Source organism: Anser cygnoides, chromosome 7 (assembly GCF_040182565.1).
Source record: "Anser cygnoides isolate HZ-2024a breed goose chromosome 7, Taihu_goose_T2T_genome, whole genome shotgun sequence".
Classification (NCBI taxonomy): Eukaryota; Metazoa; Chordata; class Aves; order Anseriformes; family Anatidae; genus Anser; species Anser cygnoides.
The window spans coordinates 32,863,239-32,870,526 of record NC_089879.1 but is presented as its reverse complement, the minus strand read 5'-3'; positions in this window follow the sequence as shown (position 1 = coordinate 32,870,526).

Genomic DNA, 7,288 nt, shown 5'->3' with positions numbered 1-7,288 from the left:
TCATGCTTAACCAGGGCTTCCCCTGATTCAGTAAAAACCCAACTCTAATGGTGTTTGGGTCTAATGGCTACAATTCAGAATTCTTTGCTTCACTGCCCTCCCTATTTAGCATTTAGGGTACTTATTACATGGCTTGGTAGGTCTTTTTGTGTGTCTCTCTATCTTCACCTGTTTCCTTTTCTCCTAGCTAAGAAGACTTACATCCCATAAATCCTTTTAGGCTTATAAATGTCTCATGCTATGCATGAAGAGATGCTGTAATTTAATAAGGATTTTGGTAATTGTTCTTCCCTGGTGTTTTCTCAACTTAAGCTAACCAAAGCCCATGGGAGTGGTCTGTTATTAGAAAAATAGGAGTCATAAGAAAAGCATGTGCCAAATCACATTTCAGGGAGCTAACTGCTGCTTTTCTATGTGAATGTTCTTGGATCAAAATGGTAAAACCACAAGAATTGGGAATGTCGTAGATCACTTCCTGAAGAGTTGTGGCTTGAAATGCGATTAGTCTTACCTTTTTTACTTGTCTAAGCAACTTCCCCCCTCCCAGAAATCTGAGTTTTAAGTATAACCTGCATGATAAATGAACAACGAATGACTTTTAAAATGCTGCTTTTGTGGTGCAGCATAGCAACTGGTGACCTTGAAAATGTTCTCCATCATTAGTGCTCTATTTCACACCACCCATTGTTCTGTCTCGCTGCCAACTGGTTATTACCCAAATATAACCCTGGCTAAATCAAGATCAGCAAACAAACAAATCCATTAAAATTATGCGTGTTTTTAATCCAGTAAAATGGTGTGTCCCCAAGTACCTGAATTTTACCCCTATTACCAACTATTCTTAGTATTTGCTGCACTTAAGACTGAATTTAAGCAGTAATGCAAATCACAGTGGATATAGGAGGAAAAATGTTTAAAGCAAATAAATGTTTCTAAAGAAGACAGTATTGGCTTTTTTAATCAGGAAAGAAAGCTGCATACATTCCTTAAAGCAATGGCTACAGTTGACCAGATTTACCTTATGAACAAAATGTTCAGGCCACTACTGAATATTGGCAGGACAATATACAGTCTGTTTGAATTTTTAAGTTCTGGATCCGTGACTAAACCCTTATCAGAGAGAGTAACATACTAAATAGCTTGGATCTATGAGGAAAGCCTGATGTTTAATTACATATTCTGCTGGAAATGTTGCAGGAAGTTCTTCACATCCCTGTTAAAGGTGTATGAATGCACATTTTTTAAAAAAAATGGATCTACCAGAAGAAATGCTGTGGATGTGAAATGTATGTTGTTTAGTGGAACATTTTCCTGTTTAATTTTTATGCATGATATACATCCCTGTCAATTTAAGTTGTCATTTAAAGTCATTTAAGATGCTGGATGAATGGACATTGTGTGCTTAGCTATATTGCTTTTCTTTCAAGTTGTTGTAGTGAAAGTTACCAAAGAAAATGAAACTTTGTAGATGTCAGTAGACACAGCACATTCCCAAAGATGAGCACAACCACTTTAAAAGTTCACAATGGAAAGAATACATTAGAAATAGGTAGTTTGTGACCTTGCCTATGTTGATGTGTTGTGGGGACAAAGGATAATTGCTGATGTAAAATACAGACTCGCAGTGTTGAAACAAAGTGTGAGAATAAAACATGCTTGTTTTGCTTTAGCAGAAAAAGTTGCACATACAAATAGTTCAGTGTGATAAGAAGATTAAGAGCTTACCTCTAAGGCTATGGTTAATGTGTGGCTGTACCTCTTCAGGATGAGAAGTTTACTGCACCCTGATCATTGCTACCTTACAACTAGGAGTTACGGCTGAGGCTTGCTGGGATGTTTATTTGATTCCTAGCCAAGTTCTGTCAAAATGACCCAGATTGACATCAAAGCTTTTCATAGTAGGTTTGTTTTGCTTTTCTAACCTAGATCTTATTTAACAGAAGAGGTCATGGAAATTTTGTCCCAGATTTTAAATATTAAGAGCAGCTCATTTGCTACTGGAGAAGCCTAGATTTCTTATAGAAAGCCCCATTCTGTTCTTTAGTTCTTGAACAATTTTTGATAACAACTAAATCAACAGATTATATTAAATCTTACAAATTGGCCACCTCCAAGCTTTGTGTAAGTGCATATATTAAAAGAAATTATACTACTATTGCTAGGTATATGGAACCAACTTTGTGAAATAAATTGACTGAATGTTGAAATGAGCTGTCTTAAGGACAATGTAGGGCACTTTTAGATCTATTAGTACTAGAAGCAGCCTTGGCCTTACTAATGACTTGTATAGATTGCAAGGTTATTAGACTTTTGAGGTTTATAGTAAAGGATGAAACCTGTCAATTTTGTCCCAACAACTTGAAAGAGAAAGCACAGAAACAGTTTTGAGTGTTGGGATTTTAACAAAAATTAGATAGTAGTGGGCAGTTAACCAGGACTGCTGTAGAATAACTATTTTCCTCCAATGCCTTGATCTCTCAAATACGGAGTTATTGCCTTTTCAGTGGTATCAGTGTGGGTATTTTGGGATGCTCAAGAGCTTGTTTTTGCCTGTAGGGCCTGAAGCTTGATCGCTGTTCTCATAACCAGAGTAGCAGGTAATAACCAATTTTTACTTGACCTCAGTGTCCTACCTAATGTGAGAAGACTTTAAAAATGTAACAAACATAGTACAGGTAGCACTTAAGTAAACAAGATAAGTAAACTACAGACCAAGACCACCTAGATTCAATTTTGCTTTAATTATACTAAGCAATGCAAAAAAAAAAAGGCACATATATTTCATGTAAGCTCGCAAGTATATTTGTATGAGCAATGGATTGTCCTATTCATAGCATAGGATGGGTTCTCCACTGAGGCAATGATTTTGCCAGTATTGAAACTGTTTCACTGTATCTTTACATCTTCTGTAATACTTAAGTTTAAGGAAGATTTTTCCTTAGTAGGTGAACTTAACTGATGTTTTTGAGATGGTGCTTTACTTCTTTCTCAGTCATAAATTCTGTAATTCCTTATTACTGTATTTGACTGTTTCAACTGTGTGCCTCACAATGCCTGAGTTACTGGATCGATTGAATGCTCCTCTTTGTTCCCATGAGTGCCTGCTTTTGTGGGAGCAGGTGACTCCTGTATCTGTTGCTTCTGAGCTTGTGTTTGAAAGGTTAATGTTTGTTCAGGAGGTTACCCTTACAACAGAGCATCTCAGTACTCATAAAGCTAGCTGGAGCCAACACAGTAAACAAGTAGAAAGTGGAGGGAGCTTCATGAATGGTAATTATGTAAAACATCATACCTTAAAGAAAACTTGTTTTTGAAAAAAGGTGATATAAAAAGGGGATCAATGCAAAGTCAGTCTGGTGTGAAGTTACTGGACTGAAAAACACAGAAGGTTTAATGACCTCATCAGCTTTTTCCAGAGGCGTTGGTTACCTATTGTAGTAACTGATAGGCTTTTCTGTGATTCAGTGTTTATTAGGCTGTTGCCAAAAGAGATTTGTATATGCATCTGTGTACCCTTTAAGAAGACTTACTAATTCTTTCTTCCTGTTCTTGTCCAGATGGATGGTGTTGCACCAGTCTTTTCTTTTTTTTTCCCAATATGAAGTGCTCATCTGAATGAAACATTCAAAAGACCTGCAGGTCCTGTGGTTTATTCAGTGACTACCATGCCCTGATCTAACTTGAGATAACTCTGGTCTGTGTCCAGGCTGTTGATTGTTTTTCTTTCCCAAGAATCAGGATGAGGTTGAAAGCAAGCACTGTGTCAGTACGTACATCCTCCAAGTGAGATGACTACTGCCTGGTCTGTTTGAAACCTGTGTCAGCATCTGTGTAGATATGCCCTCAGAAGGAAATGGGTGAAAAGTTCAAGCTGTATTTTTGTACACGTGCATGTTGGTCCAGACTTAATTAGTCTGGAAATCCTTCCAGAGTCATAGGACCTAGATCCTGCCCACTGCTGTTACCCCATTGCTTCTGAGATCCCGTATTTCCTGATAGAAAAGGTCTTTTATATAACCCATTTTATCTAACAACGCCCTTAATCTAAAGCTGATCTATAGAAGCATGAACCAACAAGAAACAGAAATAATTAACTTCTGAAGTAGCACACAGCTTTGTCATTCTGTACATGAATTGAAAGTTTCGTAATGCTAGGATCATGTTTTAGCATACTGATACAGTGCATGCCAGATGACTTATGTACTGGCATGCTAGTGAAACTTAATTACATACACGGTTTGCAGAATGGTACTCATTCTGCTGTATAACTGCTATGCAAGTGAATTATGAAAGCAGGAAGAGTATGTGCTTTTTAAGAGCATTATTCAGTACCCAAGAACTAGAAAATGTTGGTGCCTGTTGCTCTGAGAAATATTCTTTCAGTGTGTGTCAGACTTCTTTCATTTACAGGAAAAATGCGCAATTAACATCTGAATAGTTGTATGGACAAACTAAATTATTGAGAGGGGAAGACAAAAACAAAGTTAACTTCCCATTCAGCTTTCCTGCCAAAACCCCACTACCTTTCTAAAGTAATGAAGGCAGTGGTATCTAATGAGGACAAAGAATTGCCGCTTTAACTCCACTCACACAACACAGTAACTTTTCTTGGAATGTGAGTGTCTGGAAACTTAGAGAATGCTAGATAAAAGTATTTTCATGATGCTATTTATATTTGAGTTCTGTATCTACTAGAAGTGTGCATGCATTCAAGGGGTTCAGTGCTTTATAAATTAAAGCAGGAAGATTTTCCTGGATTAATCCCAGGTGTGCGGGCTTAGATTTTTCTGCATTGTGTTTTCTTGTTATAATAAGGATAAATGAAGTCAGAGTCATTTCTCTGATTAACTGCTTATTGCAACTGCTTGTCAGGGACTTCTACTTGGAGAAAAGAATAAGATGCTTTCATCTTGTGATAGCTCTTTTTCCTTGAGGCCAGCTATTCCCCAAATTCCCTCTATTCTCTAAATAGAGGCCAGCTGCCAGACTGTTAGAGGTGTAATGTGCAGAAGGATCATTAAGAAAAAAAGCTTGTGTTGCATGGCAACAAAAATAGTGGGAGCTACAATTCTACCATTGCCAAATGTTGACAGCTGGAGCTATGGCCATTATAAAATTCAGAAGAAAGGAATGCTGACAGCCTGCAGAAGCTAGGGTTTTAATTATATGATGATGGTTGACCAAATTTGTCCATCACACTTTTTGTCATAATGCTGTTTTCCCAAAGAGTGCTGTGTCACAGTGACAAAGATGCATATATTTTAGTGCTGATTCTTTTTCACAAAGAGCAAGAAAGCCATTTCAGCATATTATGTTTGGTGTTTACAGAGAACCTTCCTGTGCTTGTTAAGGAGACAAAGTAGAGTGCCTTCGCTGAAATTTATCATTGAGATTATTTGCTGTTATTTTGCAAATACAAGTTCTTTGCATTTCTGAGGAAATTAAGCAACCCCAAACCCTGCAGTCCTACCAGACTCCCTAGTGCTTGCTCTCAGGCAGTCTGGTAATGCTGTTCCCACCTCGAATTTTCCTTAGGTTCTTTTTTAAAGTGCTGATAGATGTGTCTGAGTGACTCCATTAAGCAGGGCGATGTGATGGGGCAGGAGGGCTGAGTGCTGCTGTCCGGTGGTGCTGTGCTGCAGGAGCAGGGCTGAGACACAGCACGCCTCTGTGGCAGCACCCCAGGGTGCTCAGGTGGGTGTTGGGTGGTGGCTCCTGGTGCATCCCAGTGAGCACAGCTCGGTCTGTGCTAGGTCAGGACTGTGGCAGTGCTGTTGCCTCCAGTTAGCAGGGACCTTGGTTTGTGTGAGGTTCCTCATAAAGCCAAGCTTTGCACTGATGATAAATACAGTTAGCATTTCCAGAAACCCTCAATGAGGGGTAAGTTGCATGCGTCTGTCTGGCAACTCCCAGGTGAGAGAAGCTGCTGGGTTAAGATGACTTTGGAACATGCTGAGAAACAGTGACTTTTGATCATTTGGCACGTAGACCCTCTGGTACCATCCATGGAGGGATTAGCTCCGTTCTCCTGAAGTGCTGCTGTATTACAGGCCAGGCTGTGCTGCCATCGTTAGTACTTTCTTGTTTTACCAGGTTAACGAGAACCCTCAGGAAATAGTCCCAGGGCAGCAAAGGCAAGTCCTCAGGGCTGCTGACTGGAGTGGTGCCTAATGACCACGAGCAACTGAAGAGTGCGTTCACTAAGTGGTGTTGTGACATGTTGTTACTGGCTGGCTTATCTGAGCAAGTCTGTTCTTGAGCGCGGTATATTTATATCTAGCTATCGAGGCCCTCTAAGTGCCTCATTAATCGTACTGCTCCCATGGTAAGGTCACTGCCTCCGTGGCCCGCGGGCTTCACCCGCAGTCTGTCCGCCTCCCGAGCATTTAAACACAGCACCTAATGCTTATGTCGTGGGGGACAGACCCCCTCGGCTTGGCCACGATCCGAGCGAGGAGAAGGGGTGGTTACGGGCGGGGCCTGGCGGCGGGAGCGCGGGCACGGGGCCTTCGGGGGCGCGCGTGGGGTTGGCCGCTGCCTTGTGCCCTCGGCCCCGCTGCTGCCGCCGGGGGGTCGGGGCCCGCGACGGGGCCCGCGGCGCGGCGCTGCCCGCCCCGTGCCCGGCGGCGGCGAGGCGCGGGCTGCCCGTAAGTAGGCACGGCGGGGCGGCGACGGCTTCGGTGCCCGGCCTGCTCGCCCTGCGCAGGCTCGGAAATGCCCGGGGCGTCCCTGCGGGCTGTCCCCGGTGCTGCCTGACCCGCTCCGGGGGCGCGGGGCGGTGCTCGCACGGCACCGCCCGTGCTGCCGGCAGCGCGGTGCCGCTGCCCCTGGGCTGGAATGGGAGCTGCTGTCGGTTAGCCTGTGGTCGTGCTTTCAGCAACGAGTAATTACAATTTCCTTGTAACGTGAGGAGCGTGAAGGTTAAAATACAGTTAAGGCCTACGAAGGCGAAAAAGGGGGGAATGTAACTTAATATTTAGTATTTACTGCAGGGTTCAAACCCGAGAACCCCTTTGCCAGGCGTGCAGCGTGCGCTGTGGGTTTGCTGAGCAGTGGTGTGCAGCCGGCGGGGCTGGTGGCATTCCCCACCTCTGCAGCCTCCCGTAGTGTGCGGCTCTCCAGCTGTGGCCCCCCAGCAGCGAATTCAGCCTGTAGTATCCTCACATGGTGCTTCTGTGGGACTGTGCTCCAGTGCTGCCTCCCATCTGCGTGGCGTCTCTAGTTCACTGCTTGAGCAGAGATTTGTCATCCCAGAGCCAACATTGAGCTCCCTCTGAATGCCCCTCAC